Here is a 21,268-nt window from a genome sequence, read left to right on the forward strand (position 1 = left end):
ATTTACAATGACAGGCTACCCTGGCCAAACCCTAACAACGCTGGGCCAATGGTGCGCCACCCTTTGGGAATCAAATCACGGCCGGTTGTGATGCAGTCCAGGATCGAACCAGGGTCTGTAGCGACGCCTCTAGCACTGAGATGCAGTGCTTTGGACCGCTGCGCCACAAAACTGATGCTTGTCCAACTTTGGGGCAAGACAGACTGGGTTGGCTTAGATTTTTGACAACATGTAAACTTTTGTCTCCAATGTTTATTGAAAACATTTGCACAATGAGAACTTGTCTCTTAAATACATCATTAACCTCTTGAAACTCCCCATCCCGGATCCGGGATTGTGACTAAGCCTCAGGCTCATTAGCATAACGCAACGTTAACGATTTCTGAAAATCGCAAATAAAATTAAAATAATGCGTTTGCTCTCAAGCTTAGCCTTTTCTTAACAACACTGTCATCTCAGATTTTCAAAATATGCTTTTGAACCATAGAAATTGACTAATTTGTGTAAGAGTATGCAAAGCTAGCATAGCATTTTGTGTAGCATGTAGCACGCAACATTTTCACAAAAGCCAGATAACCAAATAAATAAAATCATTTACCTTTGAAGAGCTTCTGATGTTTTCAATGAGGAGACTCCCAGCCACATACCAAATGCGCAGTGTTTCCTGAAAGCGTCTGTGTGTAGGAGAAATCGTTCCGTTTTCTACATTGCGCCTGGCTACCGAAACGAACCGAAAATGCAGTCACCTACAACGTGAAACTTTTTCCGGATTAACTACATAATATCGACCGAAACATGGCAAACGTTGTTTGGAATCAATCCTCAAGGTGTTTTTTCACATATCTCTTCATTGACATGCAGTTCATGGAAGCTTGCTTCTCTCTCTGTGCCCCATGGAAAAATATTGGCAGGTGACTTTTGCGCACCAATTTCGGCGCAGGACACCGGGCGGACACGTGGTAAATGTGGTCTCTTATGGTCAATCTTCCAACGATCTGCCTACAAATACGTCACAATGCTGCAGACACCTTGGGGAAACGACAGAAAGGGCAGACTCATTCCTCTTGCGTTCACAGCCATATAAGGAGATCATGAAAGACAGAGCCTCAAAAATCCTTGTCATTTCCTGGATGCCAAGTCATCTTGGTTTTGCCTGAAGCTCACGTTAAAGGGCACGCACAGAGAAGATATTTGTATTTCTGGACACGTCAGAGTGTTTTCTTTCGAACAGTAGCAATTATATGCATAGTCGAGCATCTTTTTGTGACAAAATATCTTGTTTAAAACGGGAACGTTTTTCTTCCAAAAATGAAATAGCGCCACCATAAGTGTAAGAGGTTAAAGTTGTTGGTTAGCTTGCTAGTGAATTTGAGCCATATTTGCATTTACATGCAATAAGTCAAAATGACATGGTATCGAAAACAAGATGAAATGAGTCACGATTCCCTACATGGTATTTTCTTTGTCATTGTTGCTAGCTATCTGGCCATCCAGAATCACAGCAACTCTGAGTCCTGCCCCATTGCAGCGTACACTTAGTTTTCGTGAAGTTGTCAGCTAAACCCATCTATATAAATATATATAGTAGGGTGATTTCAGAAAAAGTGGGACACTGCATTTCCGTCTTCTGTAACCGCTATCTAACATTAACACACATTGCTGAAATCCTCAAGATAATATAATAAAGTGTGAATTGAATTGTCATTGGTGTACAATTAGGACTATAATTGAGAATCACACTACATATCGTATCTTGAGGTACCTGGCATGGCGGTTCCAGTTAACCAAACGCTAACTGAAAATATGGTTTTGGCGCAGTGTACACAAGTGGATGTGTCATGCCTGCTATTAACATTTTTCCTCTTTGTGTGATTAGGAAACATTGAGGATTTCAGAAATATATCATGTTGGTCTAATATGTTGGATAGTCAAAATCAAATTTTATTCACTAAGGTGTAGACTTTACAGTGAAATGCTTGCTTACAAGCCCTTAACCAACAATGCAGTTTTAAGAGAAATACCAAAAAAATGAAATAAAAGTAAAAGAAATTAAAGAGAAGCAGTAAATAGCTAGGGGGTACAAGTACAGAGTCAATGTGCTGGGGCACCGGTTAGTCGAGGTAATATGTACAGTCGTAGCCATAAGTTTTGAGAATGAGACAAATTAATTTACACAAAGTTTGATGCTTCAGTGTCTAGATATTTTTGTCAGATGATACTATGGAATACTGAAGTATAGCATTAAGTGTCAATGGCTTTTATTGACAATTACATGAAGTTGATGCAAAGAGTCAATATTTGTAGTGTTGACCCTTTTTTTTCTAGACCTCTGCAATCCATCCTGTCATGCAGTCCAGAAATCAATACATTTCTGGACTGCATCCTGAATGATGGCAGCCCATTTTTGCATAATCAATGCTTGGAGTTTGTCAGAATTTGTGGGTGTTCTTTGTCCACCCGCCTCTTGAGGATTGACTACAAGTTCTCAATGGGATTAGGGTCTGGAGAGTTTCCTGGCCATGGACCCAAAATATCAATGTTTTGTTCCCCGAGCCACTTAGTTATCAATTTTTCCTTATGGCAAGGTGCTCCATCATGCTGGAAAAGGCATTGTTCGTCACCAAACTGTTCCTGGATGGTTGAGAGAAGTTGCTCTCGGAGGATGTGTTGGTACCATTCTTTATTCATGGCTGTGTTCTTAGGCAAAATTGGGAGTGAGCCCACTCCCTTGGCTGAGAAGCAACCCCACACATGAATGGTCTCAGGATGCTTACTGTTGGCATGACACAGGACTGATGGTAGCGCTCACCTTGACTTCACCCGGAAGAGCTTTTTTCTGCGTGCTCCAAACAATTCGAAAGGGGTTTCATCAGAGAAAATAACTCTACCCCAGTCCTCAGCAGTTCAATCCCTGTACCTTTTGCAGAATATCAGTCTGTCCCTGATGTTTTTCCTGGAGAGAAGTGGCTTCTTTGCTGCCCTTCTTGACACTAGGCCATCCTCCAAAAGTCTTCGCTTCAGATGCACTCACACCTGCCTGCTGCCATTCCTGAGCAAGCTCTGTACTGCTAGTGCCCTGATCCCGCAGCTCAATCAACTTTAGGAGATGGTTATGGCGCTTGCTGGACTTTCTTTGGCGCCCTGAAGCCTTCTTCACAACAATTGAACCCCTCTCCTTGAAGTTCTTGATGATCCGATAAATGCTTGATTTAGGTGCAATCTTACTGGCAGCAATATCCTTGCATGTAAAGCCCTTTTTGTGCAAAGCATTGTTGACGGCACGTGTTTCCTTGCAGTTAACCATGGTTGACAGAGGAAGGACAATGATTCTAAGCACCAGCCTCTGTTTCAAGCTTCCAGTCTGTTATTGCAACTCAATCAGCATGACAGAGTGATCTCCAGCCTTGTCCTCATCAACACTCACACCTGTGTTAACAAGAGAATCACTGACATGATGTCAGCTGGTCCTTTTGTGGCAGGGCTGAAATGCAGTGGAATGTTTTTGGGGGATTCAGTTCATTTGCATGGCAAAGATGGACTTTGCAATTAATCACATAACATTCTGGAGTATATGCAAATTGCCATCATACAAACTGAGGCAGCAGACTTTGTGAAAATTAATATTTGTGTCATTCTCAAAACTTTTGGCAACTCTACCTACTGTACTGTAGGTAGAGTTATCAAAGTGACTGTTCATAGATAATAACAGAGAGTAGCAGCAACATAAAAGATGGGGGAGCAATGCATATAGTCTGGTTAGCCATTTGATTAGATGTTCAGAAGTCTTATGGCTTGAGGGTAGAAGCTGTTTAGAAGCCTAGACTTGGCACTCCGGTACTGTTTTCTGTGCAGTAGCAGAGAGAACAGTCTATGACTAGGGTGGCTGGAGTCTTTGACAATTTTTAGGGCCTTCCTCTGATACCGGCTGTATAGAGGTCCTGGATGGCAAGAAGCTTGACCCCAGTGATGTACTGGGCCGTACGCATTACCCTCTAGTACCGGTTAGAGGTCGAGCAGTTGCCATACCAAGCAGTGATGCAACCTGTCAGGATGCTTTCGATGGTGCAGCTGCCGAACCTTTTGAGGATCTGAGGCCCCACGCAAAGTCTTTTCAGTCTCTTGAGGTGGAATAGGTTTTGTCGTGCCCTCTTCACGACTGTCTTGGTGTGTTTGGACCATTCTAGTTTGTAGGTGATGTGGACGCAAAGGAACTTGAGTCTCTCAAACTGCTCCACCACGGCCCCGTCGATGAAAATGGGGCATGATCGGTCCTCGTTTTTCTGTAGTCCACAATCATCTCCTATGTCTTGATCATATTGAGGGAGAGTTGTCCTTGCACCACACGATCAGATCTCTGACCTCCCTATAGGCTGTCTCGTCGTTGTCGATGATCAGGCCTACCACTGTTGTGTCATCGGCAAACTTAATGATTGTGTTGGAGGCGAGCCTGGCCATGCAGTCATGAGTGAACAGGGAGTACAGGAGGGGACTGAGCACGCCCCAATGAGCGGCCCCCGTGTTGAGGATCAGTGTGGCGGATGTGTTGTTACCTACCCTTACCACCTGGGGGTGACCCGTCAGGAAGTCCAGGGTCCAGTTGCAGAGGGAGGTGTTTAGTCCCAGGGTCCTTAGCTTGGTGATGAGCTTTGAGGGCACTATGGTGTTGAACGCTGAGCTGTAGTCAATGAATAGCATTCTCACATAGGTGTTCCTTTTGTCCAGGTGTGAAAAGGCAGTGTGGAGTGCAATAGAGATTGCATCATCTTTGGATCTGTTGGGGCGGAATGCATATTAGAGTTTGTCTACGGTTGATGTGAGCCATTACCAGCCTTTCTAAGCACTTCTTGGCTACAGACGTCAGTGCTACGGGTTGACAGTCATTTAGGCATGTTACCTTAGTGTTCTTGTGCACATTGACTATGGTGGTCTGCTTGAAACATGTTGCTATTATAGATTCAGACAGGGACAGGTTGAAAATGTCAGTGAAGCCACTTGCCAGTTGGTCAGCGCATGCTCGGAGTACACGTTCTGGTAATCCGTCTGGCCCTGCTGCCTTGTGAATGTTGACCTGTGTCTTACATCGGCTACAGAGAACGTGATCACACAGTCATCCGGAACAGCTGATGCTTTCAAGCATGTTTCAGTGTCACTTGCCTCGATGCAAGCATAGCAGTAATTTAGCTCGTCTGGTAGGCTCGTGTCACTGGGCAGCTCTCGGCTGTGCTTCCCTTGCAGCTTGCAGCTCTACCCTTTAGCTCAGTGCAGATGTTGCCTGTAATCCATGGCTTCTGTTTGGAGTATGTATGTACAGTCACTGTGGGGATGACATCATAGATGCACTTATTGATGAAGCCAGTGACTGGTGTGGTGTACTCCTCAATGCCATCGGAACATATTCCAGTCTTTGCTAGCAAAACAGTTCTGTAGCTTAGCATCTGCTTCATCTGACCACTTTTTTATTGACCGAGTCACTGGTGCTTCCTGCATTAAATTGTGCTTGTAAACAGGAATCAGGAAGATAGAATTATGGTCAGATTTGCCAAATGGAGGGTGAGGGAGAGCTTTGTACGCGTCTCTGTGTGTGGAGTAAAGGTGGTCTAGAGTTTTTTTCCCCTCTGGTTGCACATTTGACTTGCTGGTAGATTTTAAGTCAAACGGATTGAAGTTTCCTTGCATTAAAGTCACCGGCCACTAGGAGCGCTGCCTCTGGATGTGTGTTTTCTTGTTTACTAATGGCTATATACAGCTCTTTGAGAATGGTCTTCGTGCCAGCATCGGTTTGTGGTGGTTAATAGACAGCTACAAAGAATATAGATGAAAACTCTCTTGGTAGATAGTGTGGTCTACAACTTATCGTGAGATACTCTACCTCAGGCGAGCAAAACCTCGAGACTTCCTTAGATATTGTGCACCAGCTGTTGTTTAGAAATATTCATAGACCACCACCCCTTGTCTTACCAGAGGCTGCTGCTCTATCCTGCCGATACAGTGTATAACCTACCAGTTATTCATGTCGTCATTCAGCCACGACTCTGTGAAACATAAGAGAGTTTTTAATTTCCCCTTAGTAGGTTATACGTGCTTGTATGTAGGAAGGAGTGGAGGAAGAAGAAGAGAGGAGAGAGGGGTGAGGAGGAGAGAAGGACAAGAGGAGAGGAAAGAGGGAGAGGAAGCATCTCATCTCATGTCACGATTTTCAAGCATGGTGGTGGCTACATCATGTTATGGGCATGCTTGTCATCGGCAAGGACTAGTGAGTTTTTTTCTCCAGCAGACACTGGGAGACCAATTCACCTTTCAGCATGACAATAACCTAAAACACAAGGCCAAATATACGCTGGAGTTCTCAAGATGACATTGAATGTTCCTGTGTGGCCTAGTTACAGTTTTGAGTTAAATCAGCTTGAAAATCTAAAGCAGTACTTGAAAATGGCTGTCTAGCAATGATCAAACAACAACTTGACAGAACTTGAAGAATTTAAAGAAGAATAATGTGCAAATATTGTACAATCCATGTGTGCTAAGCGCTTAGAGACTTACAGCTGTAATCGCTGACAAAGGTGATTCTAACATGTATTGAATCAGTGGTGTGAAGTCTTATGTAAATGAGATATTTCCGTATTTCATTTTCAATAAATTTGCTAACATTTCTAATGTTTTCACTTAACCTATTTTGAATTCAGGTTGTAACACAACACACTGTGGAATAAGTAAAGGGGTATGAATTCTTTCTGAAGGCACTGTAACCCTGTTTTAATGTTACTCCTGAATCACTATGGTCAATAAAATACTTTCTTGAGTGTACTCTTAACAGAGCTGAGATTTATTTAAAAGTGCATTTCAAGAAGACAATGGAGAGATGTTCAGCTATATAGAATGAATTAATACCGATCATTTTTGAGAGGTAGTGGTCATAATTTGTGCTCAAGGGGTAATCCTACAGATTTCTAACTTTCAATGAGAAACTGATTTTAATTAGATCAGTTAGGGGTGTTGTAAATGTTGCCAAATAATGACAAAGATATTGCTAAGAATGTGAGAGTCGTGTGATTCCCCTCGCTGGTTTTCAACTCAGGCCACCAGCACCAATTATGAATGCCCTAACCACTGTCCCAACAAGGGATACCCTTGGGGCATGGCTTATAGACGGGTTGGCTGACAACATCACGAAAATGATGCACTGGCACATCAATGTGGCCGGATGGCATGCACTGTTATGATTATGAACAGTCAGATAGCTAGCAACAATGACAAGAAGCTGCCATGTGGGGAATCGTAGGTGTCTTGTTTCAGCTTGTTATATCTTGTTATTGTCATCTGTACATAGCCCATCCAATCTACCTCATCCCCATATTGTATTTAGTTATTTATCTTGCTCCTTTGCACCCCAGTATCTCTACTTGCACATTCGTCTTCTGCACATTCTTCCATTCCAGTGTTTAATTGCTATATTGTAATTACTTCACCACCATGGCCTATTTATTGCCTTTACCTCCCTTATCCTACCTCATTTGCACATGCTGTATATAGATTTGTGTACTGTATTATAGATTGTATGTTTGTTTATTCCATGTGTAACACTGTTGTTGTTGGATGTGTCAAACTGCTTTGCTTAATCTTGGCCAGGTCGCAGTTGTAAAGTAATACTTGTTCACAACTAGCCTACCTGGTTAAATCAAGGTTAAATAAAAATAATTGATACCATGTCTTGTTTTCAGGTGTTTTGACTGATGTCATGTCTATGCTAATATATCATATTCGCTAGCTAGCTAACCAACAACTGTAACAATGTATTTGAGAGACAACAAGGGCTCATTGTGCAAATATTTTTATGTTTTCAATAAACATTTGGAAACAAAACATTGTTTACATATTGTCAACAGTCTATGCCAACCCCTGCTATAATAATATACTGCAGTTGATTGACTGGTTCCCCGAGTGACGTCAAAGTCCATTGTTTCAGAACACCAAACATCCAGAACGTTCAACCTACTTTGAAAACTGTTGGTTTAAACTTCTTGTAGTTTATTTTTGGGGATCAAATATTAATAGGGTTAAAAATAATACTATGGTACCTGGTGAAGTGTTTCTCCATGATCCCTTGTTTCATATACAGCTTTTAACATTTTATTACATTTATTTCCATTTTACAAAGTTCTATCGCGACAAGAAACGTCAGTTGGCCGGAGCGATGTGGATGGGTAGCCAGGCAGGAATCTGATTAGATTTATCTGTATAACGTTTTTTTAACAAACTTAAATGTCCTTATTTAAGAGGTTTCCGTGTTGTTTTGAAAGCTCTAGCCTATGTTGCATTATCTGACATTTAGAACTATTCGTAAAATATTTTCTAACTTTGAAATTTATATTTACACTATATGTATACAAACGTATGTCGACACCCCTTCAAATTAGTGGATTTGGCTATTTCAGTTACACCTGTTACTGACAGGTGTATAAAATCGAGCACACAGCCATGCAATCTCAATAGATAAACATTGACAGTAGAATGGCCTTACTGAAGAACTCAGTGACTTTCAACGTGGCACCGTCATAGGATGCCCCCTTTCCAACAAGTCAGTTCTTCAAATTTCTGACCTGCAAGAGCTGCCCCGGTCAACTGTAAGTGCTGTTATTGTGAAGTAGAAACATCTAGGAGCAACAACGGCTCAGCCGCAAAGTAGTAGGCCACACAAGCTCACAGAACGGAACCGCAGAGTGCTGAGGCGCGTAGCGTGTACAAATCATCTGTCCTCAGTTGCAACACTCACTACCGAGTACCAAACTGCCTCTGGGATTAACGTCAGCACAAAATTGTTCGTCGGGAGCTTTTTGAAATGAGTTTCCATGGTCAAGCAGCAGCACATATGCTAAAGATCGGCTGGAGGGGTGTACAACTGCCACCATTGGACTCTGGAGCAGTGGAAACGCATTCTCTGAAGTGATGAATCATGCTTCACCATCTGGCAGTATGACGGACGAATCTGAGTTTGGCGGATTCCAGGAGAATTCTACCTGCCGCAATGCATAGTGCCAACTGTAAAGTTTGGTGGATAAGGAATAACTGTCTTGGTTCCAGTGAAGGGAAATCTTTTTTATTTTTTAATTGAATATTTAAAACATACAATCTATTTCCAGTAAAGCCGCTCAACATCTACATCACATTAGTCATCTAACAGGGCACGTCAACCAATGTCCCACAAGGTCAAGAACGGGTACCCCAACCAGCGATTCATCAGCCACCAGCCCAAGCTCCCAACCGCGAGGCCTCCAGCCCTCCACAGTTCTCCAAGAGCTGCCCTCAACCATCCGAGACCCCCCCCCCCCGAGAAAAATTCAATAATTCCATTCCCAACCCCCAAGAGCCCTGTCCCCCAAGCCCCCGTCCCCAATGCACCAACAACCAACCACATTAACAAAAGACAAAGACAAAGGAAAGCAGAAAACAACAATGCAGAAAACAAGACATCAAGGACAACAAAAATCATAACAGCAAGGCCATCTGAATATGTTTGAGTGCATGTAGGTCACTATTTACATGTGTGTGTGTCAGTGTATGTGCATGTGTGTGCATTTGAATGAGAGTGTGTGTATATGCGTGTGTATAAATACCTGCACGGCATCAGCATCAGGCAGACCGGCATTAGCTGTAACAACACTGCCCCCTCAGTGTCATTCAAACATACTTTTTGTTCTGTTCTACTTTAATCTTTGACCGTCAATCTATCCCCCGCACAGCAACTCCACCCCCACTTGTCTCCAATTCCACATCCCAACGTAATATTGTACACTTATCATAATAAGGTTTTAGTCCAGAGAGTACAGAAAAGTTATCTTCAATGAGATATTGCAGGTATCTAGTCATCGGCATACATGGACACCTTTTCTTTTAAGCGTTGGTTTTCTAATCCTCTAATGTTGTTATTTGATTTGATGCTACAGCATGACATTCTAGACAATTTTGTGCTTCCCTTCAGTGCGTCATATGATTAAGTGTAGTCTGGCCCAGGAGTGTGAAGGTGAACGGAAAGGTTCTGGAGCAACGAACCGCCCTTGCTGTCTCTGCCTAGCCGGTTCCCCTCTTTCCACTGGGATTCTCTGCCTCTAACCCTATTACAGGGGCTGAGTCACTGGCTTACTGGTGTTCTTTCATGCCGTCCCTAGGAGGGGTGCATCACCTGAGTGGGTGAGTCACTGCTCACTGAGTGAGTCACTGCTGTGATTTTCCTGTCTGGGTTGGCGCCCCCCCTTGGGTTGTGCCGTGGCGGAGATCTTTGTGGGCTATACTCAACCTTGCATCAGGATGGTAAGTTGGTGGTTGAAGATATCCCTCTAGTGGTGTGGGGACTGTGCTTTGGCAAAGTGGGTGGGGTTATATCCTTCCTGTTTGGCCCTGTCCGGGGGTATCATCGGATGGGCCACAGTGTCTCCTGACCACTCCTGTCTCAGCCTCCAGTATTTATGCTGCAGTAGTTTATGTGTCGGAGGCCTAGGGTCAGTTTGTTATATCTGGAGTACTTCTCCTGTCTTATCCGGTGTCCTGTGTGAATTTAAGTATGCTCTCTCTAATTCTCTCCTTCTCTCTTTCTCTCTCTCTCGGAGGACCTGAGCCCTAGGATCATGCCTCAGGACTACCTGGCATGATGACTCCTTGCTGTCCCCAGTCCACCTGGCCGTGCTGCTGCTCCAGTTTCAACTGTTCTGCCTGCGGCTATGGAATCCTGATCTGTTCACAGGACATGCTACCTGTCCCAGACCTATTATTTGACCATGCTGGTCATTTATGAACATTTGAACATCTTGGCCATGTTCTGTTATAATCTCCACCTGGCACTGCCAGAAGAGGACTGGCCAACCCTCATAGCCTGGTTCCTCTCTAGGTTTCTTCCTAGGTTTTGGCCTTTCTAGGGAGTTTTTCCTAGCCACCGTGCTTCTACACCTGCATTGCTTGTTGTTTTGGGTTTTAGGCTGGGTTTCTGTACAGCACTTTGAGATATCAGCTGATGTACGAAGGGCTATATAAATACATTTGATTTGATTTGATTCTAACTTTGTTGCAACAGTTTGAGGAAGACCCATTCTGTTTCAGCATGACAATGCCCCGGTGCACAAAGTGAGGGCCATTCAGAAATATTTTGTCGAGATCGGTGTGGAAGAACTTGACTGGCCTGCACAGAGACCTGACCTCAACCCCATCGAACACCTTTGAGCCAGGCCTAATTGCCCAACATCAGTGTCCAACCTCACTAATGCTATTGTTGGCTGTGTGGTAGCAGTTGTCTAATGCACTGCATCTCAGTGCTAGAGGTGTCATTACAGCCCCTAGTTCGATCCCGGGCTGCATCATAACCGTTCGGTATCGAGAGTCCCATAGGGCGGTTTGGCCGGGGTTATCCGTCATTGTAAAATAAGAATTTGTTCTTAACTGACATGCCTGGTTAAATATAAATAAATAAAAAATAGCAGCAAAGGGGGGACCAACTCCATATTAATGCCCATGATTTTGGAATGAGATGTTCGACGAGCAGGTGTCCACATACTTTTGGTAATGTAGTGTATTTAGGCCTTGATGTTTGTTTTTGTAATTGGAAGAAGTATGCCAGTTGATTTATTTTATTCAAGTATCCAACCACCACCCCCCAAAATTTAAAGTATACTCTCATTAGGATCACCATTTTTATCTGTGCTTATCTTTTTATTTTCAATCAAGCACAGAATAAAGTTATTTCTGAATTAAGTTATATTTGCTTGCTTTGATTTTCATGTACCCAATATATTTCTGGTGCTTCTCAGTCACATTCTTTTAATTTGCAACCTTTTTCCAACTGAAAAGGTTATGTGTTATCCGTTACATATTCTAAATCACAATCTTCTCTGAACAAAATGTCTCTGAGGCACTTTTAGGTATGTGAAGAGGCAGAAATTGACATCCTGTCACATACATGTCATTTTCAATGTAGCTTAATTTATATCTCTTTTTTATTACTTTTTTTAATCATTTATATTTGTAAAAAAAAAGAGAATTATGTTAACATGTGATGGTCATTGTGTGTTTGAAATTACCTTTCAAAATGGGAAAATAAAGCATTTTGACCCTTCCAGATAACTGTCTTTTACTTTAAATAATAGATCATTATACTCATAAGTCATAACATGGAAAAAAGTATTACAGAAGTGGTTTGGTGAACCATGTTTGCGTGATGACTAGTAACTTTGCCTGGAGAGGCTTACATAATCTTGTGACACACAGGAGACATGGGTTCAAATACAGTTGGACACACTAGCAGCAATAACTAATAATGATATATATACCTATGTTACGTTCCCCAGTTTCTGTGTTGTGGTTTGTGTATTTGCATGTATGTATTTCAGGAAATGGCTTCCTGAAATTCTCCCCAAGCAGCTGATTGGTCGGCCCCATCAACGATGAGAGCTGACCCCGCCCCCTCGTCAAGTTACACCTGTATCCAATTAGACTCCTTCTGAAGCTATATAAAAGCCTGTGTTCCGTTATTCAAAAGAAAGAGGATAGCTGAGAGAACAGGTTGATGGCTGAGGGTTATAGCATTATAGCATGTGATGGCTGAGGGTTATAGCATGTTGATGGCTGAGGGTTATAGCATATTGATGGCTGAGGGTTATAGCATGTTGGTGGCTGAGGGTTATAGCATGTTGGTTGTTGCTAACAGAGTTGGTATGTACGGTGTTAGATGATTGCTGAGAGAGAGGAGGCTGATGGCTATATACAGTGCCTTGCGAAAGTATTCGGCCCCCTTGAACTTTGCGACCTTTTGCCACATTTCAGGCTTCAAACATAAAGATATAAAACTGTATTTTTTTGGGAAGAATCAACAACAAGTTGGACACAATCATGAAGTGGAATGACATTTATTGGATATTTCAAACTTTTTTAACAAATCAAAACTGAAAAATTGGGCGTGCAAAATTATTGTAAATCGTCAAATCTCTGCCTTTTGTCATCCTTACTCGCACCTACAGCCCCATACCTCTTTTGCTTCACTGGGAGTTGCGTTGTAGCAGGGTACTGCGTTCCCTCTTCATAGAGGAGTGCGTAACAACCTTGTTACGACTTCTGCCGAAGTCGATGCCTCTCCATGTTCGGCGGTCGACGTCACCGGTCTTCTGGCCATCGCCTAGCCATTTTTCATTTTCCATTTGTTTTGTCTCCTTTTCCCACACCTGGTTGTCATTATGTGTTGTGTATTTAACCCTCTACCCCCCCCCCCCCCATGTCTTTGTGGTATTGTTTATTGTAAGTGCTTGTGAACATTATGTTTGACTGGTGCGTGTCGGGTTATTGTGCCCATACTTTTTCTAATGCTGTTGGTTATACTATTGAACTGCTCTGGCTATTATCAAGTTCTGCTCTCCAGCGTCTGACTTCCCTGCCACCAGATGCGCACCCCTAACACTAGTGTGGTTCATGAGCTGTCACTAGAAGGATATGTATTGTGACTTAAGATATTTGGAAGTTTCTTTCTCATACAGTTGAAGTCGGAAGTTTTACATACACCTTCGCCAAATACACTTTAACTCAGTTTTTCAGAATTCCTGACATTTTAATCCTAGTAAAATGTTCCTGTCTTAGGTTCAACCACTTTATTTTAAGAATGTGAAATGTCACAATAATAGTGGCGAGAATAATATATTTCAGCTTTTATTTCTTTAATCACATTCGAGATTTACAAACATTTAATTCGTTTTTGGTAGCATTGCCTTTAAATTGTTTAACTTGGGTCAAACGTTTCAGGTAGCCTTCCACAAGCTTCCCACAATAATTTGGGTGAATTTTGGCACATTCCTCCTGACAGAGCTGGTGTAACTGAGTCAGGTTTGTAGGCCTCCTTGCTCGCACATGCCTTTTCAGTTCTGCCCACAATTGTTCTATGGGATTGAGATCAGGGCTTTGTGATGGCCACTCCAATACCTTGACTTTGTTGTCCGTAAGCCAGTTTGCCACAACTTTGGAAGTATGCTTGGAGACCCATTTTGTGACGAAGCTTTAACTTCCTAACTGATGTCTTGAGATATTTCTTCAATATATGCAAAAAATAAATCTTCCTCGTGATGTCATCTATTTTGTGAAGTGCACCAGTCCTTTCTGCAGCAAAGCAACCCCACAACATGATGCTGCCACCCTCGTGCTTCACGGTTGAGATGGTGTTCTTTGGCTTGCAAGCCTCCCCCTTTTACCTCCTTGCTGAGTGGCCTTTCAGGTTATGTCGATATAGGACTCGTTTTACTGTGGATATAGATACTTTTGTACCCATTTCCTCCAGCACCTTCACAAGGTTCTTTGCTTTTCTGGGATTGATTTGCACTTTTTGCACCAAAGTACGTTCAAAGTAGATGTCCTAACTGACTTCCAAAACTGTAGTTTGTTCACAAGAAATTTGTGGAATGGTTGAAAAAATAGTTTTTTAATGATGCCAACCTAAGTGTATGTAAACTTCAGACTGTAGCTGTTTAGGCATACTGTTGTAATTTAGGTTACATTTTTACATCAAATCAAATCAAATGTATTTATATAGCCCTTCGTACATCAGCTGATATCTCAAAGTGCTGTACAGAAACCCAGCCTAAAACCACAAACAGCAAGCAATGCAGGTGTAGAAGCACGGTGACTAGGAAAAACTCCCTAGAAAGGCCAAAACCTAGGAAGAAACCTAGAGAGGAACCAGGCTATGTGGGGTGGCCAGTCCTCTTCTGGCTGTGCCGGGTGGAGATTATAACAGAACATGGCCAAGATGTTCAAATGTTCATAAATGACCAGCATTGTGCAATAATAATAAGGCTGAACAGTTGAAACTGGAGCAGCAGCACGGCCAGGTGGACTGGGGACAGCAAGGAGTCATCATGTTAGGTAGTCCTGAGGCATGGTCCTAGGGCTCAGGTCCTCCGAGAGAGAGAAAGAAAGAGAGAATTAGAGACACTTAAATTCACACAGGACACAGAATAGGACAGGAGAAGTACTCCATAACAAACTGACCCTAGCCCCCCGACACATAAACTACTGCAGCATAAATACTGGAGGCTGAGACAGGAGTGGTCAGGAGACACTGTGGCCCCATCTGAGGACACCCCCGGACAGGGCCAAACAGGAAGGATATAACCCATGGTGGTTAGTTATTACTTACGGCACTATATAGAGGTTGGGTCACCGCATCACAAAAGTTGTGCTTCCATCGATGGGGTGGAAGCCATTCTTATAATTCTGAACAGTCAGATAGCTAGCAACAATGACAAGAAGCAATGACATGTGAGGAATCGTAGTTGGCTCATTTGGGCTGGTTTTATCTTGTTATTGATACCATGTCTTGTTTTGACTGATTTCATGGCAATGCTAATATGGCAAAGATTCGCTAACCAACAACTGTAATTATTATGTATTTGAAAGACTAAGTGCTCAGAGTTACATTTGCACAATGTTTTAAATACACATTTGGAGATGAAATAGTTTACATGTTAACAATCTAAGGCAACCCTGTCTGTTTTTCCCCAGAGTTGTGCACATGTCAGTTTTGTTGCTAAACAACCAACCTGTTGATAAAATGTGTATATAAACCCTGGATTGCTGATGCTATGTATCGGCCAATTGGAGTCACCGGCTGCCATATTGGTGCTCTTCAGAAGGAGCAGTCCTCCATAAGAATTAATGGAATTCTACAGTATTTAAATCAAATATTTAAAGGAAAAAATTAAGTGTATTTTTGTATTTGTGGAATTTGTCACAAAAAAAAACAATTCACATATAATTTGAAAGTATGCAATGTCTCTGTAAGAGAATATACTCAAAAGCGGAAGTAGACATTATTAAATGCGTTTCCAAATACACTATATTTTTTACAGTGAAGGGAGTACCAAAATGGCTCCAATACAGTTCTCCCTGTCAGTCGTCCAGGGTTTAGATAGGTCATTGAGACTATATAAACTGTTTCACTGCATTATTTTTTGCAAATCCCTCTCTGAGGTGTTGATGTTGCCTCTTCATCTGATGAACCTTGGCAGAGAACCGAGGAGGCCAAGTCTTACCCAATTAGAATTCAGGACCTTCCGTCTTCTGGGATAAAGCAAAAAGCGGGCTATTGGGGTCTATTTAAAAAAAAAATACATTGACTCTTTGTTATCAAATCAATCATTTGTATTCGTATTTATTATGGAAACCCATTAGCTGCTGCCAAAGCAGCAGCTTCTCTTCCTGGGGTCCAGCCAAATTAAGGCACTTTACACCATTTTTATACATTACAATACATTCACATATTTCACAACACGCCCCTACTCAACCACCACAAATCTACATTACAAAATGTATCTGTATGTATAGTGCATATGTTATCGTGTGTGTCTGTGCCAATGGTTGTGTTGCTTCACAGTCCCCACTGTTCCATAAGGTGTTTTTTATCTGTTTTTTAAATCTAATTTGACCTGCTTGCGTCAGTTACTTGATGTGGATTAGAGTTCCATGTAGTCATGGCTCTATGTAGTACTGTGTGCCTCCCATAGTCTGTTCTGAACTTGGGGACCGTGAAGAGACCTTGTGGCATGTCTTGTGAGGTATGCATTGGCGTCTGAGCTGTGTGCCAGTAGTTTAGACAGCTCGGTGCATTCAACACCTCTCATAAATAAAAATAGTGATGAAGTCAATCTCTCCTCCACTTTCAGCCAGGAGAGATTGACATGCATATTATTAATATTTGCTCTCTGTGTACATCCAAGGGCCAGCCGTGCTGCCCTGTTCTGAGCCAATTGCAATTTTCCTAAGTCCTTTTTTGTGGCACCTGACCACACGACTGAACAGTAGTCAAGGTGTGACAAAACTTCAGCCTGTAGGACCTGCCTTGTTGATAGTGTTGTTAAGAAGGCAGAGCATCGCTTTATTATAGATAGACTTTTCCCATCTTAGCTACTACTGCAGCAATATGTTTTGACCATGATAGTTTACAATATGGTGTTACTCCAAGCAGTTTAGTCATCTCAACTCGCTCAATTTCCACTTTATTTATTACAAGATTTAGTTGAGGTTTAAGGTTTACTGAGTGTTTTGTTCAAAATAAAATGTTTTAGTTTTAGAAATATTTAGGGCTAACTTATTCCTTGCCACCCACTCTGAAACTAACTGCAGCTCTTTGTTGAGTGTTGTAGTCATTTCAGTCGCAGTGGATAGCTGACGTGTTAAGTCATCCGCATACATAGAAAATCTGGCTTTACTCAAAGTCAGTGTCATGTCGTTAGTAAAAATTGGGGGGAAAAGCAAGTGGCCTGAACAGCTACCCTGGGGAATTCCTGATTCTAACTGGATTATATTTGATAGGCTTCCATTAAAGAACACCCTCTGTGTTCTGTTAGACAGGTAACACTTCATTCACATTATAGCAGGGGGTGTAAAGCAATAACGCATACATTTTTCCAGCATTAGACTATGATCAATAATGTAAAAAACTTCACTGAAGTCTAGCAAGACAGCCCCCACAATAATTTTAGCATCAATTTCCCTCAGCCAATCATCAGTCATTTGTGTAAATGCTGTGCTTGTTGAGTGTCCTTCCTTATATGCATGCTGAAATTATGTTAGCAACAATAGCAACAACCTGTAATTTTCATCAGTATCTCCTATTTGAAATAACAATTTTTGGTAACACTTGACACCCAGCGTCATAACACATTATGATACGGTCATAACCATGTCATATATCTTAACTGATGAGAACTTGTCACAACCTGTCATAATATGGTCATAACACTGTCATGACACATATTTAAACCTGTTGTGACATCTATTGTGTTATTTTATGGCTGGTTATGACACCTACATTGTAATTAAAGTGTTAACCAATTTTCTTTTTTTCTTTTACAATCCCTCCTTGGTCTAAACAAGGTATTTTTGAGTGATATTTTCAACCTGCAAGGGCTATGTTATTTTCAAGAGTCATATTCTCTCCCTCTTTTTTTCTGGTTCTTTTATCTCAGGTCCTGCACAGCGTTGAAAACCAACAGGATGGGCCTCCCAAGTGGCGCAGTGGTTTAAGGCAGCTGTGCCACTAGAGATTCTGGGTTCGAGTCCAAGCTCTGTTGCTGCCGGCCGTGACCGGGAGACCCATGGGGCGGCGCACAATTGGCCCATCAACGATGAGACAAGACTCTAACTACCAATTGGATACCACGAAATTGGGGAGAAAAAGGGGTAAAAGAGAGAACCAACAGATTACCATGGGACACCAAACTCGTCTACCACTCTTATTTTCAAATAATTTTCCTGTTCAGGGAATGATGGATTGGTATCTCCATTATATGATAGGTTAGTGACTCACAATATTAATGGTCTACCTGTTATGGATAGGGCGTTGGGCCACGCCGCGAGAACAGTTTCAATGTGCCTTAGCATAGATTCTAAGTGTCTAGAACTCCATCATTTGGTGTTTACTCCCATGGTGTTGGAAAACTCTGTCTCTGGTGCGCACTCCAGAATCTCCCAGCATTCCACCAACCAAAAATTATATCCACCCTATGGCAAAATGTGCAGAATTACAGGAAGTGTGCTGTTAACTACAACATGAAAGTTATGTAAAGCAAACATTTTTTTTTACCTTTTATTAAGAAAATACATTTTCTGCTAACAGATACGTATTAAATTATAGTTTTTTATAGTTAATGTGTAGCGGCTAATTGTATAGCTAATAGAGCTATGTGTTTGTAGATCGACTGAGGTGAATGAAGCTACAGCAACCAATGTGTCCACTGGGGTAATTTTTGCCTGCAGTAAATGAGCTTCAACTTTCTTTCTTAAACGTTCCCACCAAAATTGCAGTGGACTTGAGGCAAACATTTCTGAATGGTTCAAAAGACTGATATTTAATGTATGAACAAAAACTTGTTTATTTCCGCACTCTTCATTTTACTGAGATAGGATGAAAAATTGTGACAAGCCAAATATGACAACGTGGTTTTTGTCTAATTAAAAGTTACATTATTCCGTGGCTGCATCGCAGTGTAGTTTGAATAATTTAACGTTTTATTCTAATACATTTACGGAAAATGGCTTGTTATATCAATTTAAATTATAGGCTAACAGATTTAAATGTGTGCAAATTGTAGGTATACTTTATGTACATTTATCAGCCGTTATTACTTAAAATGTTAATGAATGCAATTGATACAATATCCATATGTGCTATTGGAAATATAAAACAACAGAGGAAAAATGGTGTAAAGAGTATTGTGCATATAGTTATGTCGTTTAAGATAACTCCTTTGGCCTACCTAAGAGGACACCAAGACGACCTAAGAGACTCATTCAATTGTAACTTACAAAACAACCACATTTCTCATATTACATGGATCTGCTCTATATATCGTAACATACTGGTACACATTTCTCATATTACGTGGATCTGCTCTATATATCGTAACATATTGGTACACATTTCTCATATTACGTGGATCTGCTCTATATATCGTAACATACTGGTACACATTTCTCCTATTACGTGGATCTGCTCTATATATCGTAACATACTGGTACACATTTCTCATATTACGTGGATCTGCTCTATACTGTATATTGTAACATACTGGTACACATTTCTCATATTACGTGGATCTGCTCTATATATCGTAACATACTGGTACACATTTCTCATATTACGTGGATCTGCTCTATATATCGTAACATACTGGTACACATTTCTCATATTACGTGGATCTGCTCTATATATCGTAACATACTGGTACACATTTCTCATATTACATGCCACTGATGCGCTATTATCTATTGACCTGTGTATTACATTAGTTAGCCCTTGCCACAAGGAAACCACTCACTGTAGTATTTTGGTCCTCTATATCCCACTGGTTCAGTGGTACGGTCCAATGGGCAGGGCCCTAAGGCAGCCAAAGCTGTTGGGATGCTTGGCCAGCATTAGAGGGTTGCTGTCCAGTCTCACCTCCTCCATGTTGGCTCTGATGTATTGAGTATTGTTGCCTTGGAAGACAGATGTTGGCATGTAATGACTTTTTTGTTTTGTTTTATATAATTATGCATTTGCCTGCACATGTATGTATACTCTAAAATGTGTTGTTCGGTGAAAGATACATATTTGTCAAAATGTTATTGCTGTGGGAGGGATAGTTGTAAACAGACATTTAGGTGCACAATGTGGAGACTCTCTGGAAGTGGTGTCGTCTCCAGCTTGTTATTGCCAAGGTAGAGGTACGCCATTTTAGTGAGTTTCAGAGAAAATATGTTTGATGTATGTTTACATGCTGCAGGGTATTTGAGGTAAGATTCATGTTTGCCATGGAAATTGTTGTTCAAATTATATTGACATTCAAGGCAACCATTACTCAGACTGTACATTTTTACTGTATGTCAGAAGAATGTTTGCTCCAGGATCTTGGACAGACTTCCTGGCTTACCTTAAAAGCAGTTGATTTGACACCCTTGGTTGTAAGTTGGTTGTAATTGTCATTGAAGGACACGAGTTTGGTAGGTAACATGGGTATTTTGGCCAGCTCTGAGATATTGAGCTCTTCAAGGAGTGCAAGCTTTGAGAAAGCTCCATCGTCTATCTCAGAGATTAGGTTCCCAGTCAGATCGATTCTTCTCAAGGTTGCTGTAAAATGTTAAAGACCATCAACTTTAGAGATGGTCACTGAAAAAGGAAGTGAGAAGTGAATAACATCTTAATTTGGTCAAAGAAATGTCCACAGTGTTACAAAGCTACTCTAATAGATAAGGGGATAGTGTTCCACTAACCAATGTCTGCATAGTCTTTGATGGTGGTTTTGGTCATTTTGTTTTAGCGTGCGGAGATAGGCAGTTTCCTTGGGCAGGGATAAAACTGCTGTCATCTCAGGGGAGACCTCCTCACAGTACACCGACCCAGTTAGACATACACACAGCAGGCACGTGGGCAGCTCTGAAACAAATAGCCATGTCCCTGAAATGCATTCTCCTTAAGAAAGGACTTCCAAGTTTTCCTATCAATCAACCAAATAATCCCTCCCTGTATCCATCTCTCTTCATTCTTATAGAAACCTAACATATGATTGTACCATGGTAGTCATCAGGACACAAGATGTAACATTCCTGCTGTAATGTGTTTTTTTTACTGCATTCACAAATTGAATGAAAAAGGAATGGCTCATCAAATCAAATCAAATGTAGTTATATACAGTGGGGAGAACAAGTATTTGATACACTGCCGATTTTGCAGGTTTTCCTACTTACAAAGCATGTACAGGTCTGTCAT

At 41.5% G+C, this 21,268-nt stretch overlaps 1 pseudogene; it reads right to left on the reverse strand.

Annotated features, from left to right (window-relative positions):
* Positions 1-19,870: 19,870 nt before the first annotated feature.
* Positions 19,871-21,268, reverse strand: LOC135559369 (mimecan-like; annotated as a pseudogene).

This window comes from Oncorhynchus masou, chromosome 18 (assembly GCF_036934945.1).
Source record: "Oncorhynchus masou masou isolate Uvic2021 chromosome 18, UVic_Omas_1.1, whole genome shotgun sequence".
NCBI lineage: Eukaryota > Metazoa > Chordata > Actinopteri > Salmoniformes > Salmonidae > Oncorhynchus > Oncorhynchus masou.